At 44.4% G+C, this 17732-nt stretch overlaps 1 protein-coding gene across 1 annotated transcript in view; it reads right to left on the minus strand.

The window, feature by feature from the left end:
* Positions 1–17732, minus strand: part of LOC126234941 (extracellular serine/threonine protein CG31145-like) — an 867160-nt gene that overhangs the window by 261279 nt on the left and 588149 nt on the right. The gene's annotated exons all lie outside the window — the stretch shown is intronic.

The raw sequence follows: 17732 nt of genomic DNA on the forward strand, positions 1-17732 counted from the left end.
CGCTTTACCTCTGATAGTCATTCCGAGTTGTTGATATTTGGAATGTCAGTATCAAAACTACAATCACACTATGAACTGCAAAACGATATTTTTTGATTGTTAATTGGACCATACGCTTGAATCAGGAAAAGTAATCAATGATGATCAACCAACTGAAACGTCCGTACTTGAGTATATGAGATATTACATGACGTCAAAAAGAAACTGAGACGCTGAGAACCACAAGCACTTAAAGCACAATGTCTTTGATTTTGTGACTCTAGCGTGAACGTATGCTTCTGACATTTGTTGATCTTACAGTGAACCTTCTTTATGAGGGGTGTGTCCCTGCGCTCTATACAGCATGAACATTTGCGAAAAGCTACCTCACCGATTTCTCTGACTTTAACTTCCGTAAGATCCGAAAGCACAAATTTTCATTGTTGTAGGAACACTAACTGACTGCAATGACGCCCATTTCTTAATAAAATGTGAAAGATCTTGAAGAAAGGTGTCGTCGTTGAGTGACTGCAGGAGGATACAAGATGACTTGCACAGGATTTGTGATTGGTGTAAAGAATGGCAGCTAACTCTAAATATAGATAAATGTAAATTGATGCAGATGAATAGGAAAAAGAATCCCATAATGTTTGAATACTCCATTAGTAGTGTAGCGCTTGACACTGTCACGTCCATTAAATATTTGGGCGTAACATTGCAGAGCGATATGAAGTGGGACAAGCATGTAATGGCAGTTGTGGGGAAGGCGGATAGTCGTCTTCTGTTCATTGGTAGAATTTTGGGAAGATGTGGTTCATCTGTAAGGGAGACCGCTTATAAAACACTAATACGACCTATTCTCGAGCGTTTGGGATCCCTATCACGTCGGATTAAGGGAGAACATAGAAGCAATTCAGAGGCGAGCTGCTAGATTTGTTACTGGTAGGTTTGATCATCACGCGAGTGTTACGGAAATGCTTCAGGAACTCGGTTGGGAGTTTCTAGGCGTTCTTTTCGTGAATCACTACTGAGGAAATTTAGAGAACCAGCATTTGAGGCTGACTGCTGTACAATTTTACTACCGCCAACTTACATTTCGCGGAAAGACCACAAAGATAAGATAAGGGAGATTAGGGCTCGTACAGAGGCATATTGGCAGTCATTCTTCCCTCGTTCTGTTTGGGCGTGGAACAGGGAGAGAAGATGCTAGTTGTGGTACGAGGTACCCTCCGCCGCGCACCGTATGGTGGATTGCGGAGTATGGATGTAGATGTAGATGTAGATGTAGAAACTCCCCGCCATGACATCACGTTCCATGGTTTCAGCATTCCAGTCTGCAAAATGCAAGCTAACGATTTCAGAACCGACCAAACCAAACTTGATGCTCATGGTAACAAGGCACATTTCAGAAACTTTACACAGATGAAACTTTCAACAGATTGCCATGAAATGTCGTTTAAAGTAAAATATACTTCATTGGAGGCGTGGGAGATCACCATTTTCTTCAAGTCACATCGAGAGAAACCACAATTTGTCATATGATCACTGTTTGTAGATGGCTTGCAAAATCAACTGATGAAACACGTAGGTGGAGGTCAAAATCGATCTCGAAACAAAAAGGCTTGATAGACGACTAGATCAACCTTGAAACACATAGACTTAACAGAAGAACTAGATTTCATTCGTGAAGTGAACAGACATTTTAATCTCAACCTCAAGCCAGCTTCATGAAAAGCCAGTGACTACTGAAAATGACAATGACGATGGACATGGAGTGTTGTGATAGGTCATAATTTTGTGAATGTTGATTTCAGTATCTGCTCTTTATGTTCCTATTCTAATTCCACTTTAATTACAATCTACACAACAGTCAAAAAGTCACTACTGCCACCAGTCTATATATGAAAACTTTGTGAAGTGATACTAATAATAATTCTAAATATTAACTAAAATTTCACAAAATCAAATGCATACATAATGGTTTATACGAAATATAGGTAAAAAAGTCAAAACTATGAGAACAGCACTTAGCCTACAACAAAAAATGGCTCTGAGCAGTATGGGACTTAACATCTATGGTCATCAGTCCCCTAGAACTTAGAACTACTTAAACCTAACTAACCTAAGGACAGCACACAACACCCAGCCATCACGAGGCAGAGAAAATCCCTGACCCCGCCGGGAATCGAACCCGGGAACCCGGGACTTAGCCAACAAATTTGATTTTCGCCAACATCTGCTTTTCTCAAAATTTCGTTTCTGTGTTTTGGACCCTTTGGTTCTCAGTGCCTCAATTTCAGTAACATAGATATACATCAAAGAGTAAAAAATTTACGACTACTGTCCAGCGCGGCCGAATGTCGGCTGCCGGCTTTTTACGGGATTGTGACGCTGTAAGGGAAGTATACAGAGTGTCCCAGGAGGAAAGGTCAATGTTCAGGGATATGACACGACCGACCATTCGAAGCAAAAAAGTGCTACTAGTATGGGCTCTGTAATGCATACTTTCAGAGCGATGAGCACTTCTTCATCTTCGATAATACGAGAGAAGTCTCTTTTACTGCAAGGCCTTTGTTTCACATACTTTGGAAGGAGGCAGTATGGACCAAAACAAGAAAAAGTTGATCAGTAAACACGGGCTTTAAAATGAATACCTTAAGAGCTATGACCACTTGTCCTGTACAAGAGATGTGTTTCACATAGCGTGCACTTTAGAGCGCACGTTTATTCTGTATTATTTCTTCTTTTGGTCCATACTACCACCTCTCAAATTGTTGTTGTTGTTGTGGTCTTCAGTCCTGAGACTGATTTGATGCAGCTCTCCATGCTACTCTATCCTGTGCAAGCTTCTTCGTCTCCCAGTACCTACTGCAACCTACATCCTTCTGAATCTGCTTAGTGTATTCATCTCTTGGTCTCCCTCTACGATTCTTACCCTCCACTCTGCCCTCCAATGCTAAATTTGTGATCCCTTGATGCCTCAAAACATGTCCTACCAACCGATCCCTTCTTCTAGTCAAGTTGTGCCACAAACTTCTCTTCTCCCCAATCCTATTCTACCTCCTCATTAGTTACGTGATCTACCCACCTTATCTTCAGCATTCTTCTGTAGCACGACATTTCAAAAGCTTCTATTCTCTTCTTGTCCAAACTGGTTATCGTCCATGTTTCACTTCCATACATGGCTACACTCCATACAAATACTTTCAGAAACGACTTCCTGACACTTAAATCTATACTCGATGTTAACAAATTTCTCTTCTTCAGAAACGATTTCCTTGCCATTGCCAGTCTACATTTTATATCCTCTCTACTTCGACCATCATCAGTTATTTTACTCCCTAAATAGCAAAACTCCTTTACTACTTTAAGTGTCTCATTTTCTAATCTAATCCCCTCAGCATCACCCGACTTCATTTGACTACATTCCATTATCCTCGTTTTGCTTTTGTTGATGTTCATGTTATATCCTCCTTTCAAGACACTGTCCATTCCGTTCAACTGCTCCTCCAAGTCCTTTGCTGTCTCTGACAGAATTACAATGTCATCGGCGAACCTCAAAGTTTTTACTTCTTCTCCATGAATTTTAATACCTACTCCGAATTTTTCTTTTGTTTCCTTTACTGCTTGCTCAATATACAGATTGAATAACATCGGGGAGAGGCTACAACCCTGTCTCACTCCTTTCCCAACCACTGCTTCCCTTTCATGCCCCTCGACTCTTATAACTGCCATATGGTTTCTGTACAAATTGTAAATAGCCTCTCAAATTATGGGAAACAAAGAGGTTCAAGTAGAAGAAATTTGTTCCACAGTATTGAAGATGAAGGAATGTTGATAGCTCTTAAGGTATGCAGTTTAGAGTCCATGTTTTTACTGTATAAGCAGAGCAAACGCAAATGGGGAATTATTCCAGGAACGGTATGGGCCAAAAGTGACAAAATACACTGACATAGGCGACTCTGACAAAGGGCAGATTGTAGTATTCTGACGCCTGGGAACGACCACCTTCGAAACGGCAAACTTGACCGGCTCTTCGCATCTACTGTCGAGAGCATTTGTGGAAAGTGGCTAAAGAACGGCGAAACCATGAGTAGACGACAAGGTGTAGGGACGTAGACGTTTCATCGGAGATTGGAGATATGCCCATTCCCTAAAGCAGGATATGCGGCGATCCATGACAGATATGACGACGGAGAACAATGATGGTGCAGACACTCAGAGAACAACGTTCAGCACGTACTGTCGATAGGAGTCTCCGCAGCGGACGACCCTTAAGTAATCCCTTGTTGACCCAATGACGTCGTCAGTTAATGATTGCAATCGGTGCGTGATCAACCAAAAAAATGGTTCAAATGGCTCTAAGCACTACGGGACTTAACATCGGATGTCATCAGTCCCCGAGGCTTAGAACTACTTAAACCTAACTAACCTAAGGATATCACATACATCCATGCCCGAGGCAGGATTCGAACCTGCCACCGTAGCAGCAGCGCGATTATGGACTGAACCGCCTAGAACCTGCTCGGCCACAGCGGCCGGCGCGGGATCAACAGTATTGGAACATGAACCAAGTGAAACGTGGACTCTTGTCGAATGAATCAGATCTGCAACACGTCTTTCCCCGTGGAAGGATACGTCGTCATCCTGGCGATCGATTGTTCGAAACATGCTCTACCCCACCAGCACAGCACGGTGGAGCCAGTGTTAGTTTAAGGGTGACATTTACCTGAGCTCCCATGTGACTTGTGCTAATAACTGAAACTATTGCGGAACACCTTTATCCCCTCATACTTGATGTCTTCCCACACATAAATGGCATCTTCCCACAGGATAACTGTCCGCTCACGAGGCTAGTTCAAATGGTTGAAATGGCTCTGAGCACTATGGGACTTAACAGCTATGGTCATCAGTCCCCTAGAACTTAGAACTACTTAAACCTAACCACCCTAAGGACAGCACACAACACCCAGTCGAGGCAGGGAAAATCCCTGACCCCGCCGGGAATCGAACCTGGGAACCCGGGCGCGGGAAGCGAGAACGCTACCGCACGACCACGAGCTGCGGACTCACAAGGCTAGAATCGTTCTAAAGTGGTTTGCGGAGCATGATGTCGTGGCCACCAAATTCGAATGATTTGAACCCGAAACAACACACCTGGAATGCTGACTGATGACAAACCAATTACTCGTAATTGATGGGAATTGCGTATCCTAGGCGTAGGAATTTGGCGTCACCGCCCTTTGAAATTTGTCAAGGACTTCTCGAATCAGTGACACGCAGAGTTGCTACCACCGTATTTACGCGAAACCTGTGCGCACTCTTTTTTTACCATACGAAGTACTCAAAACTGAGGTGCCCATAAGATTCGATGGTGCACCAGATTCGAATAAAAACTTGAATCTCTCGTCGGTATTTCTTACTCTATGTGATCTGAAGTAGCAAAACATATATCAGACTCTAGCAAGAATATGTAGGTAAGGTATCTGTGAATTAAAGAAAGGAAGGCGTAAATCGGGTAAGAGGTTACCGAATTAAAAGAGCTGGTATATATTTTCAATTCTGAATACTGTTCGCAGGCATCAGAACAAAATCCATTACTGGTACGAGGGGAAATTTTCTGTAGTCATCGGCTCAAACAGAACGTGTCTTTTTTGATTTTTGTTTTTATTTGCTCGTTGAAATTTAGATACTGTTCCGTACATTACAACGCATTGTTGTACTTCGTAACCACGTTTCATTATTGATTGTCTACTACAGTACTTCCCATTGTGTTTGCATTACGTAGTCACGAAATGGAAGGTAATCAGAGAAGTATAGCGTATGAAATTACTTTCAAGGGTAAAGTAATTCCCTATGCTAAAAAATATGGTAACAGAAGGGCAGGAACGAAGTTCAGTATGGCTGAGAGCAACAGAAATTGGGATTCTCTGCAACTACCGCCGCTAGAAAGAAATTCACTGGACCTCGCAAAGGAAGACGTACTGACGTTGACGTAAATGTTTTGGAATTCGTCCGAGAAAGGAGGAAGATTGGCCAACCTGTGACCAGTCACACCACAAATAAAAAAGCAAAAAAGCAAAAGAGATGGCTGCAGCTCTTAATATACCGAAACAAGAGTTTAAGGCTATCCGGAGATGGTTTATCGCTTTATGAAATCAGTGGGCTTATATCTGAGACGCCGTACAACAAAATGCCATAAGTTTCCACAGGAGAAGAAACTTCCAGAATTTCAGCGGTATGTTATCATACTTCGGAAATAGAAGAATTTTTCGATGGGCCAAGTAGGAAACGCTGATGAGACCCCAGGTTGGTTTGATATGACACGTAATTACATGATTGACGATAATGGCACAAAAGAAGTTACCATCAAAACATCTGGGTGTGAAAATCAGCGTGTAACAGTAATGCTGGCAATCACAGCACATACGAACAGACTTCCCCTTTCTTAACCTTCAAGCGAAAAACAAGCCCCAAGACTCCAAAAAATGAAAAGCTATTCCATGACGACCTCATTGTTCGCAATCAAGAGACGGGGATGGGTGACTGAAACTTTGATGCTTGACTGTCTCCGAAACGCGTGGGGACTTCGTCCTGGTGGGCTTTCCTAGCAACCATCAATGATTTGTCTTGATGCATTTCGTTGTCATCTCACTGACAACGGAGAAAAGAAGATTCACAGCCTACCCTGTGACCTTGTTATTATTCCTGGAGGAATCACTTCTGTATTACAGCCCCTGGACGTTAGTATGAATAAGCCTTTCGAAGGTTGCGTTCAGGAACAGTACGAAAAATGGTTTTGCAAACCAAATCTTGAACTGACTCCGACAGGAAAAATTACACTTGCTGCACCCCAAATTACTGCGCACTGTGTTTCGGCTGCCTGGAAACGCATCGAAGCACCAATGACCGTAAAATCATTCACGAATTGCTGAATTTCAAATACTCTGGATGGCAGTGAAGATGTGGTGTGGAACGACACTGACGATGGCGGGGAAGGAGTAAATGAATTTATTTCTGCTGAAGTCTCTTCCGAGGATTCCAGTAATGATGGCATTAGTGAATAATGATGAGTAACGCCTGTATTTTTACAGAGTTTCTTTGTATGTCAAAAAAATTTGGAAATTTGTGGTAAGTTTCTATGGGACCAAACTGCTGACGTCATCGGTCCCTAGGCTTACACACTACTTAATCTAACTTAAACTAACTTACGCTAAGGACAACACACACACCCATCATGCCCGAGGGAGGACGCGAACCTCCGACGGGGGGGGGGGGGGGGGGGGGAGCCACGCGAAACGTGGCAGGGCGCCTTAGACCACGCGGCGCGCGGCGGCATGTCATGTAGGTAATCAAGTTAGGCGTTCTTTTCTAATAATGAACATGTCTTTTATTACCGTAATGAGTAACTTAAAAATAAATTATTGTTAATCATCTTGGGGTTGAAGCTCTTTTCTTGCGTGTTTGCTTTATAAACACGTATGTTTTTGGATAGGGTCCGCCTTTAGCAAAACAATTATTGTTGTTTTTTATAGTTCATGTATACATTCACTATTGTTTGAAATAAATTTAGCATTGTAAAATAAATATCGACAATACAAAAATACCCTACCAGCGATGTGCCAGAATTCCTTTTCTTTATTAGTTTAATTTTGAAGATTGGGTTGCGCATTACATTCGATGGCGCATTAGATTCGCGTAAATACGGTATATTGCATCCAAATTCGATCAAAGCGCTATTAATCAGGTAGTACAAATGTTCTGGTGCCTTATATCCACGAATCTCGCATGAAAGGAGGCCTACGAGGTGTCTTTTTTCCCTTCTCCACTTCCAAAAGAGTGGCCGGCTTGAGATTCAGCATATGAAAGGGTCGCGGTTGTTTTCAACCAAATGCCCAGATAGCTGGGATCTGGGCAGAAGATACGTAAATAAATACAATTGGTACTATAGAAATTTTCGTAGATACATTGCATTGAACTGAAATAGACTGTTTCAGAACAAAATCAGTCTCGGTTGCGAAATTATTCAATATCAATAATTCGTCTCATCCTTTTGGGGCATCATCGGATTGTGTAAAAGTAGCTTCATGGTTTAGATGTTTCGTGACCGACGGATAACATATCAGGTTGCTTTGGTGTCTATTTTACATTATATATGGTTTTATGGCTGACGGGTCACGTATCCAGCTACTTTTGCACAATCTGATGATGCCTCAACAGCATGAAATGCGTCATTGAAAGTAAGAGTTGAGGAGTGACTTCGTCCGATCATATCAACTGTTAACCAAAACCAATCTCAAATACTACTAATAAAAGAAATGAATGATAAACAAGATTTTCGACGTCAAGAAAAATTTACAAATAAGCAATGTAAGAGGATAATAAACAGGCAGCTCTGGAATTAAAATGTTACAAAAAAAAATGGTTCAAATGGCTCTGAGCACTACGGGACTTAACATCTGAGGTCATCAGTCCCCTACTTAAACCTAACTAACCTAAGGACATCACACACATCCATGCCCGAGGCAGGATTCGAACCTGCGACCGTAGCAGTCGCGCGGTTCCGGACCGAAGCGCCTAGAACCGCTCGGCCACCGGGACCGGCAAATGCGTCATTGACATTAGATAATTTCGCAAACGAAACTGTTTTTGTTCTGAAACACTCTTACATCGGTTGCTGTAACAGCCTGCCGAGATGGAATGGGAAATTTTTTTCAAGAAATCTACTGAACATTCAGAGATTCCTCTCCATGGAGTATATATAATGTACTGACAGCGCAATGAAAAAGCAGTAATTGGTTTCAAGCATCTTTTTTATTATCGCCTGAAATGGTCTACCTCATACTCGAAGGAGATAGGAGTCCCCAAATGGACACGACGCTTCAAATCTAATCACCGTCGGCGCTGTCTTGATACCAGAGGGGAAAGGGTGCGGCAAGCTTGCAGGCATCTGGGTGGCCGCGTAAATCCGTTGCTCATTGCTAAGTAACCACATTCAATTTTGCCGCGCGCGTAATGAAACGCTGGACGTAATTTGGCGCCACCCGCACCCGTCTATGTATTTGTGTGTGTGTGTGTGTGTGTGTGTGTATGGAGACGACACCGGAGGCCTACAGAATAGGCAGAGGCGGCGTTGGCAACAAATGCAGCGTCCGCGGTGCCAAGATAAGCTGCGGAGAGGGCGGCATTGTCTGGCGGCGGCGGCGGGGGCGACGGAGGCGGCGGGGGCGGTGGCGGCGACACTGTAATCTCGGGGGCGGCTGGAAACCAGCCAGGCCGGGAGTCAGGCAAACCACCACACCGACCTGCAGTCGGCGTCTCTGGGCCCGGGGTTCCCCTCTAATCTACTTGTCACTGCAGCCTGCACAGACCACCAGCGCTGCGTTCGGGTCTCTTCGATTATCTGGTGACTTATACAGCTGCCTCTTATCGTCTTCACAGGCCCAGAGAGCTTTATTCCAAAAGGCGTCACATTAGAAACAAAGGGAGAATTCGCGGAAGAAGAAATTTACGTGCATCGCGCTGTTGTGTGGGAGCTGAGATACGGACTGTGGATGCGCTGGAGAGGGGAAAAATTTCATTCTGGTCCGAGCAGGGTAAGGGAGCGTGGAACGTCGGTACACACGGTCAACACAGTACGTCCAAGATAGCGCGGCTCGCTCCTTTATTCGTGCGTTATGACCAGAGGTCTTGCCGTCCGCGAAAAGCTGGTGGCGACGCCGGGATATCTGAAGCGTTCGATACCACTTCGTCGACTCACAACGAAACTATCACCATTCAGCCTAAACTTGACTTCAGGCAACGTTTCATATTCGTATGTCATCACATCCAACATGTAATAACAAGATTTTCTCTCTACGCCATCTCACAGCCCAAGTAACATCGAAAACTTTTTTCTGTGGCACGGTTGTATAAAATCTTCTCGGTGTTCAGACCGCTTCAGATCAGACTTACAACTGGAGCTTTCAAAAGAGTATCACCGTCTTTTCCATCAGAAGAGCACTGTCTGCCGGGAGCGGTCTGCTTCCTTTACATTGGCGTTTCTCTCTTGTCATTGGGCAAGTGACGTCAATAATTGGAACTCTAACTTCTATTGACGGTGCAACGTCACCTGGAGGACGGATTTGCATCTCTAAGTGCACTAAATCGGCAGTGTCACACAATATGCAAAAGTAATCGCGAAACCGCGAGGAAGGCAGATGCCAGACAGAGCTTCATTGCTGGAATCCTGAGGAAATGTAGTCCACCCACAAAGGAAGTAGCTTACAGAACAATCGTTCAACCAATACTTGATTACTTCAACCAATATCTGAATACTGCTCAGATAAGACTAAGCGAGGAAGTAGAGAAGATCCAATGAAGAGCAGCACGTTTGCTACAGGTTCATTTAGTAAGTGCGAAAGCATCGTAGAGACGATCAAAGAACTACAGTGGAAGACACTGCGAGGGAAGCCTTCTGCATCATGGTGTGGTTTATAGTTAACGATCCGAGAGAGTACGTTCCTAGAAGACCCAAAAAATAAAGCGGGTGATCCAGAAGTTACCGTTTGGGAGCGTTGCAGCAGCGTGTACGCAGCGTAGCGTGACTCCGATGCAGTAATATAAGCACAGAGATGTAGGAAAGGAATTAGTCTGGCATTCGTGTCTTGGTAAACGTGAATTTAGCGTCGTTATTACCAAATTCATCCAAACAGGACCAACGTGTTGTTGTTCTTTTCTTGGTTGCCGAAGGACAAATACCGGTAGCCATCCATCGGAGAATGAAGAACGTGTGTGGGGCAGTATGTCTGTCGAAATCGATCGTTGCGTAATGGTGCACCAAGTTCCATGCGGGTCGTGATTCGACTAGGCGCCTTCAAAAATGGTTCAAATGGCTCTGAGCACTATGGGACTCAACATCTTAGGTCATAAGTCCCCTAGAACTTAGAACTACTTAAACCTAACTAACCTAAGGACATCACACACACCCATGCCCGAGGCAGGATTCGAACCTGCGACCGTAGCAGTCCCGCGGTTCCGGACTGCAACGCCAGAAACGCACGGCCACCGCGGCCGGCAGGCACCATCGATGTTGGAACAGAACGCAACACAGAAGATACGAAAACTTAAGTGGGAGACGCTCCAACACCCGCTCTCTAGAGCTGATCTCTCCCTATGCGATTATCACGCCTCCCGTCCCTTGAAAAAGGTCTTGAATGGTTGACGATTCCAGTCGGACGAACTTCTTCACGCAGCAGGACACGGTGGTTCACCAAACTGGTTTCTTAGTTGTTCGGTTGGTAGGATGACTGTCTCAATGGTCACGGCTATTTTGCCTGACAAACTTTTCGATCGTCCCTTATACGAGGGGCGTTCAGAAAGTAAGCTCCGATCGGTCGCGAAATGGAAACGACTATGAAAATCCGATAAACTTTGCACAGATGTGTTGGGTAGTGTCTCTAGTATAACCCCAGTTAGCATCACGTCGCTCTTCTCATTTCTGAGCTCGCAGTGAGTGCGTAAAGATGTCTAGAAAATAGTGTCTGCCGCCAAGTACGAGGTCCTGGTGAGAAATTTCGCCTGAAGCTATGCAGCTTACATTACATAACTGTCGTGCTGTTTCTTCTTCAAGACAATTCTCAGCCGCATTCTGCAGCGGCAATGAAGATGCTCCTGCATCGTTTTCAAATGGAAATGTTAGATTACCCACAATACAGTCCGCAATTGTCTCCCCCTGAGTTTCATCTCTGGGCACATGAACCGCTGTCTTTGAAGACAACATTTTGACACAGACAACGAGGTGTAGGCCAGCGTGGAGAATTGGCGGAAAGCACTGGCGGCTGCCTTCTATGATGAGGCTATTGAAAAGTTGGTACAACGCTATGACAAAAGTCTAAGCCAGAACGGCGACTACGTAGAGAAGTAGCTGAAAGGTGTAGCTAATTGTTACAAGTAAAACATTTCTGATGTTCACTGTGGTTTCAATTTGGCAATCAATCGGAGCTTACTTTCTGAACAGGCCTCGTATATACCTTCCCCCTAAGTGTATCTTATGAAAATGCGATGAAGATACAATCAGAGAGATTCGAACACACACGGAGGCTTACCAGCAATCATTTTTCCCGTTAACTGTTCGCGACTGGAACAGGTAAAGGGGGGGGGGGGGGAATGACTGAGCAAGTACCCTCCGCCACATACGGTAAGGTGTTTTGCGGCGTTTATATGTAGATGTGGTATTGGTTGGGATCCCATGGCCTTCATGTGAATATAGATGGAACTATAACCAACGCCACGCAGGATGTCAACAGCTCTAAGCGACTAGCGTCCGAGAGGGCGTGCAGGAACTAAGCACAAGCGCAGTGGAAAACGGACTGTCGGAACCACTGACTGTCAGCACGACGATCATTGTTCTAGTATCATCTGAAGCGGCAGCAGAGAAGAACAGCGGACAGTGATACGTCCAACAACTATGGACACTGGGGTGACACAACGTCGTCTTTTTAAACGAGTCACCACTCTGCATACAACATTACGATTGATGTATTCATGTGTGGAGACTCCAAGGAGCACGAAGGTTGCCAGATTGTGTACGTGTTGGAACCAGCAGCTGGCGTCATCCTATAGTATGCTACTGACTAACTCAACAGGATCACGTCTGATCGCATAGCCTGTAGTTTCGACAGCGGTCATTACATTTCTCACGTGTTAACGCCGTTGGCTGTGCAGCAACTTCTAGGTCTCCGTGACGTTATCTTTCAACAATATAACGCAAGGCCACATCTGTACTGTCCTGAAAAACCTCGATAGAGAAGATGTTTCCCATGGTCAGCACGTTCTTCAGATTTCTGAGCAACTGGAAGCGCGTGTATTGAGTTGCCGAAAAACTGCCATACCACATTCACATGTCGCTACAACTGATGGACTCTTACAGAGCTGAAGCGTCATGGCGGCCTGGTATTTCGGTCATCCAAGCTCATATTCGATGCCCAGCAGGTTTACATGCCACTGTTACTGCCAGAAATGCCAACTCAATATATTAAATTTTGTAACCAGAAGCTTAATCGACTATTCTCCCTACTACACTGTACAACCACAACACGTAAAATTTTGTTATTTGTCATCAATTCTGACGCTGAAAATTTAACGGCATTTCCTTGTTCTAGCATTAGTCATGATTGGCATAAATTTTATGCTTTCTGGTCACTGAATGACCACTCATCAAGTACTATGTAGATATGAGAGAGGAAAGAGAATCATTTCGTACGACGCAGGTCAACTCCCTTGCTGGGACGTTGAGTGTACTCGTAAGCAAGGTCAGCCAGTTGCTGCTACAGTCAGGCACTATCAGTGTTTACAAAACACCCCAAGGAAGAACCATTATTGATAGGTTTGCGCTACGTGCAGTCCACACCAAAACACAAGGTGCAGGAACCCTTGCAGCGCAGTTCACCTACGTAATACTTAACACGTGTACCCGTTTAGAGTAACAACGTCAAACAAACGTAAACTGCAATTGCTGGGTAGGAGATATCGGAGTATCACCTGCTCGTCTGTCGCTTTATAAGAAGTAATTGTATGTTGTATGTAAGAGCAGAGATGTTAAAAAATAATTTCAGTTTAGTACTCTATTTATTCGTGCAAACTAAACTTTTTTAAGTCATTTAGCGTCACAAAGATTCAGTGCCACCAGGATTGTAACAAGATGCCTTCGTATATGCAAATAGTTCTTTTCACACAGCAACAAAAAATACACTCCTGGAAATTGAAATAAGAACACCGTGAATTCATTGTCCCAGGAAGGGGAAACTTTATTGACACATTCCTGTGGTCAGATACATCACATGATCACACTGACAGAACCACGGGCACATAGACACAGGCAACAGAGCATGCACAATGTCGGCACTAGTACAGTGTATATCCACCTTTCGCAGCAATGCAGGCTGCTATTCTCCCATGGAGACGATCGTAGAGATGCTGGATGTAGTCCTGTGGAACGGCTTGCCATGCCATTTCCACCTGGCGCCTCAGTTGGACCAGCGTTCGTGCTGGACGTGCAGACCGCGTGAGACGACGCTTCATCCAGTCCCAAACATGCTCAATGGGGGACAGATCCGGAGATCTTGCTGGCCAGGGTAGTTGACTTACACCTTCTAGAGCACGTTGGGTGGCACGGGATACATGCGGACGTGCATTGTCCTGTTGGAACAGTAAGTTCCCTTGCCGGTCTAGGAATGGTAGAACGATGGGTTCGATGACGGTTTGGATGTACCGTGCACTATTCAGTGTCCCCTCGACGATCACCAGTGGTGTACGGCCAGTGTAGGAGATCGCTCCCCACACCATGATGCCGGGTGTTGGCCCTGTGTGCCTCGGTCGTATGCAGTCCTGATTGTGGCGCTCACCTGCACGGCGCCAAACACGCATACGACCATCATTGGCACCAAGGCAGAAGCGACTCTCATCGCTGAAGACGACACGTCTCCATTCGTCCCTCCATTCACGCCTGTCGCGACACCACTGGAGGCGGGCTGCACGATGTTGGGGCGTGAGCGGAAGACGGCCTAACGGTGTGCGGGACCGTAGCCCAGCTTCATGGAGACGGTTGCGAATGGTCCTCGCCGATACCCCACGAGCAACAGTGTCCCTAATTTGCTGGGAAGTGGCGGTGCGGTCCCCTACGGCACTGCGTAGGATCCTACGGTCTTGGCGTGCATCCGTGCGTCGCTGCGGTCCGGTCCCAGGTCGACGGGCACGTGCACCTTCCGGTACGTCCACCCGGCCTCCCGCATGCCCACTATACGCCGTCGCTCAAAGTCCGTCAACTGCACATACGGTTCACGTCCACGCTGTCGCGGCATGCTACCAGTGTTAAAGACTGCGATGGAGCTCCGTATGCCACGGCAAACTGGCTGACACTGACGGCGGCGGTGCACAAATGCTGCGCAGCTAGCGCCATTCGACGGCCAACACCGCGGTTCCTGGTGTGTCCGCTGTGCCGTGCGTGTGATCATTGCTTGTACAGCCCTCTCGCAGTGTCCGGAGCAAGTATGGTGGGTCTGACACACCGGTGTCAATGTGTTCTTTTTTCCATTTCCAGGAGTGTATTACTGGTTTCAATAACTGTTGTGGTTTCTCCATTTTGTGAATAGGACTTGGTATAATTTAATGTAATTGACGGAATGGGAAGAACGATAGCATACAAGCTGCAGTTTTGTGCTGGTTAACGATCGCTTCGGTCGAAACAGGAGTAGTAAGTAAATATTTGTTTTATCATTAACTCCTACTTTAGCCTTTAGCAGACTGGGAATACAAAGGATTCACAGCTCAAGAGTGGATAAGGAAAACGTCCTTAAGTGCCATTTTTCCACAAAACCGTTTGCAGTTCTGTTGTGTACTCGGTACTCCGTTGCATGTCTCTACACCTGATCTAGGAGCCACATAATGGAGAAAGTCTTTCAAACATGCATTAATAGAAGGCGTATTGTCTTTCTGTCAATATGTGCTTCCCTCTGAAGTCCCAAAATTTGAAATATATGAGAAGTGTTTTTGCTGATTATAGATCTACTATTTAAAAACTTGATGCCTTATTTCTGTACTTGTATTATCACAAATAAAATGTAGTGTTAAGTATTAATGGCAGTTCGAACAAAAACTTTTTTCCTCATATTTTATTGAAAACTGGAATTTTTGTTACTGGGCTTCCGAAGACGAAAACATTACCCGCAATAGTAAATAATGATATTTATTTACACAAATATCGGATTCGAGCCGACAGGTTCATCATCTATTCATGTGTCCGAGGGCGTGCTGAAAATTAACATTTCCAAATTAATTATTCTGTCCTCACGAACGGTTGAGGTATTATATGTAATGGATATTACTCGGCCGACTTCGCTGAAGCATGTTGCAACTGTCTGCCACTAAAGTGCTTCGGATTGATACCTGTGCTAGAAAAAATGGAAATTAAGATTTCTTGTAAAGGGAGATCTGCCGCATAAAGGAATAAATCGTTGTACTTGTACCTTATCCTCAGTCTGGGACTCACCCATAAAGAGAGAAATTACATCCGAATAACTTAGAGGGCAGTGGGACGTAATATGCCCAATGTAACTCGAAGAAACGGGCTCAGAAATAATGAACAGTAGAAGAGAAAACGTGCGCTGATCCAAGTTAAATCACTAAAATGGCTATGGGTGAGGCATGTCATGGGAAGATATAACGACAGACGGAGGTAATTTACAACCTAATGTACCTCCCTATAAGAAAATGAGGTGAAGGGTAGAAACGGAAAACAATTACAAGGTGGAAAGTGAAATGTAATCATACGCAGTAACAATCACAAGGCAAGCACTTCCATAGAAAACGGACCATTGTCTTATAAGTGCGTATGTGAATAGTACCTTGGCTCTCTATAACAGTGCTTCTTTATAATAGACAGCGAGTCTCCACATACAGACATTGAGAAGCAAAATGTTTATCAATGACGGCTGTGGTCGGTGAACGGCCGCTGAGCTGGCTGGCACGTACAGGCATGGCTGAAGGTCAGGAAGCAAGTTAAAGACCAGCTGGCGTACAGAGCACGTGTAGGCGACAGTGGACGAAACGTGTTTTGAAAACAGCTAGAATTACGCTGCCGATTTGTTTAACATGCGGAGAGTGGCACTGTTTTCCAAAACAAAAATCTGAAGCGTAACCGGAAGGAAAAGTGCAGTTCACCACAAGGCGCGTTACCGTGACTACGCCGAAAGAAAACCAAGTGTCTGCAGGCCGGCAAGTGCGTGATTCGCGAAAGACATTCTCATATACAGCTGTCTTGAACACATTTGGAAAGTTTGCAACACTTTTGACTCTCACGATTCATAGTCAACACGAATATCTTGTTACGAAGAAAAGACGCCAAATAGTTATCTAGATCTCTTCTTTGTCACCTTAAATCACAGATTTCAAGTGACGAAGACAGACACTATCTGACGTATTGTTTTCGTAATGAGATACTAGTTTTTTCCATGACTCATAACAATCGCAACTGGTGAATACTTATAAGACTACCAAACACAGAGAGGAAAAAAGTAAAAAAAGTTGTTTTCCAAATAGATCGCGTGCTCGAATTTCACAGTTTCGAATTTAATTGTTCTTGAAATAGCCGAAGTCGTGATACAAGGTTGCACATCATCAGTGAACTGAATGAAACGATTTTGCAGTTCAGCTTGTATATATTATATTTATGCTGTTAGCTGATTCCGACCATTAGGTAATTTCCCTGCAAAAACTAAGCACCTGATCTGAAGATTATTAATCGAAACTATTTATCGAATGAAATGCAAAGTACGATCGTGATCAAAGAAACAAATACTAGTACTACCATGTCTGGGTCGCTGTACCTTCATTGCGATCATCCCACCCTTCACCGTGTGATATGATTTTACAACCATCCTGGAGACATTTGTTGGATCCAGTGTCTCACATGATAATATCAATTCCGAACAGTCACTGTCAAGAAACAATAAACTACTTCTAAGTTCTGTAATTGGAGACTGCAAGACAGTGGGAAAGGAATTCACGTTTAATATTTGCGGACACGATATCTGATTTATGGAATCTTCTATCCCTGTAAGCTGTTAATAGGCTAAATGTCGTTGCATGTTTGCGCTGGTTGATGGGAATGATGAACGTATTTATTTGAGTATGTCAAAAACATTTTGCTCCGGTTCTTGTAATTATCGATCCCTCCGTTGAAAAACCGTTCAAAGGAGTATAGGACATCGCTCCGA

The sequence above is a fragment of the Schistocerca nitens genome, chromosome 2 (genome assembly GCF_023898315.1).
Source record: "Schistocerca nitens isolate TAMUIC-IGC-003100 chromosome 2, iqSchNite1.1, whole genome shotgun sequence".
In the NCBI taxonomy this organism is placed as follows: domain Eukaryota; kingdom Metazoa; phylum Arthropoda; class Insecta; order Orthoptera; family Acrididae; genus Schistocerca; species Schistocerca nitens.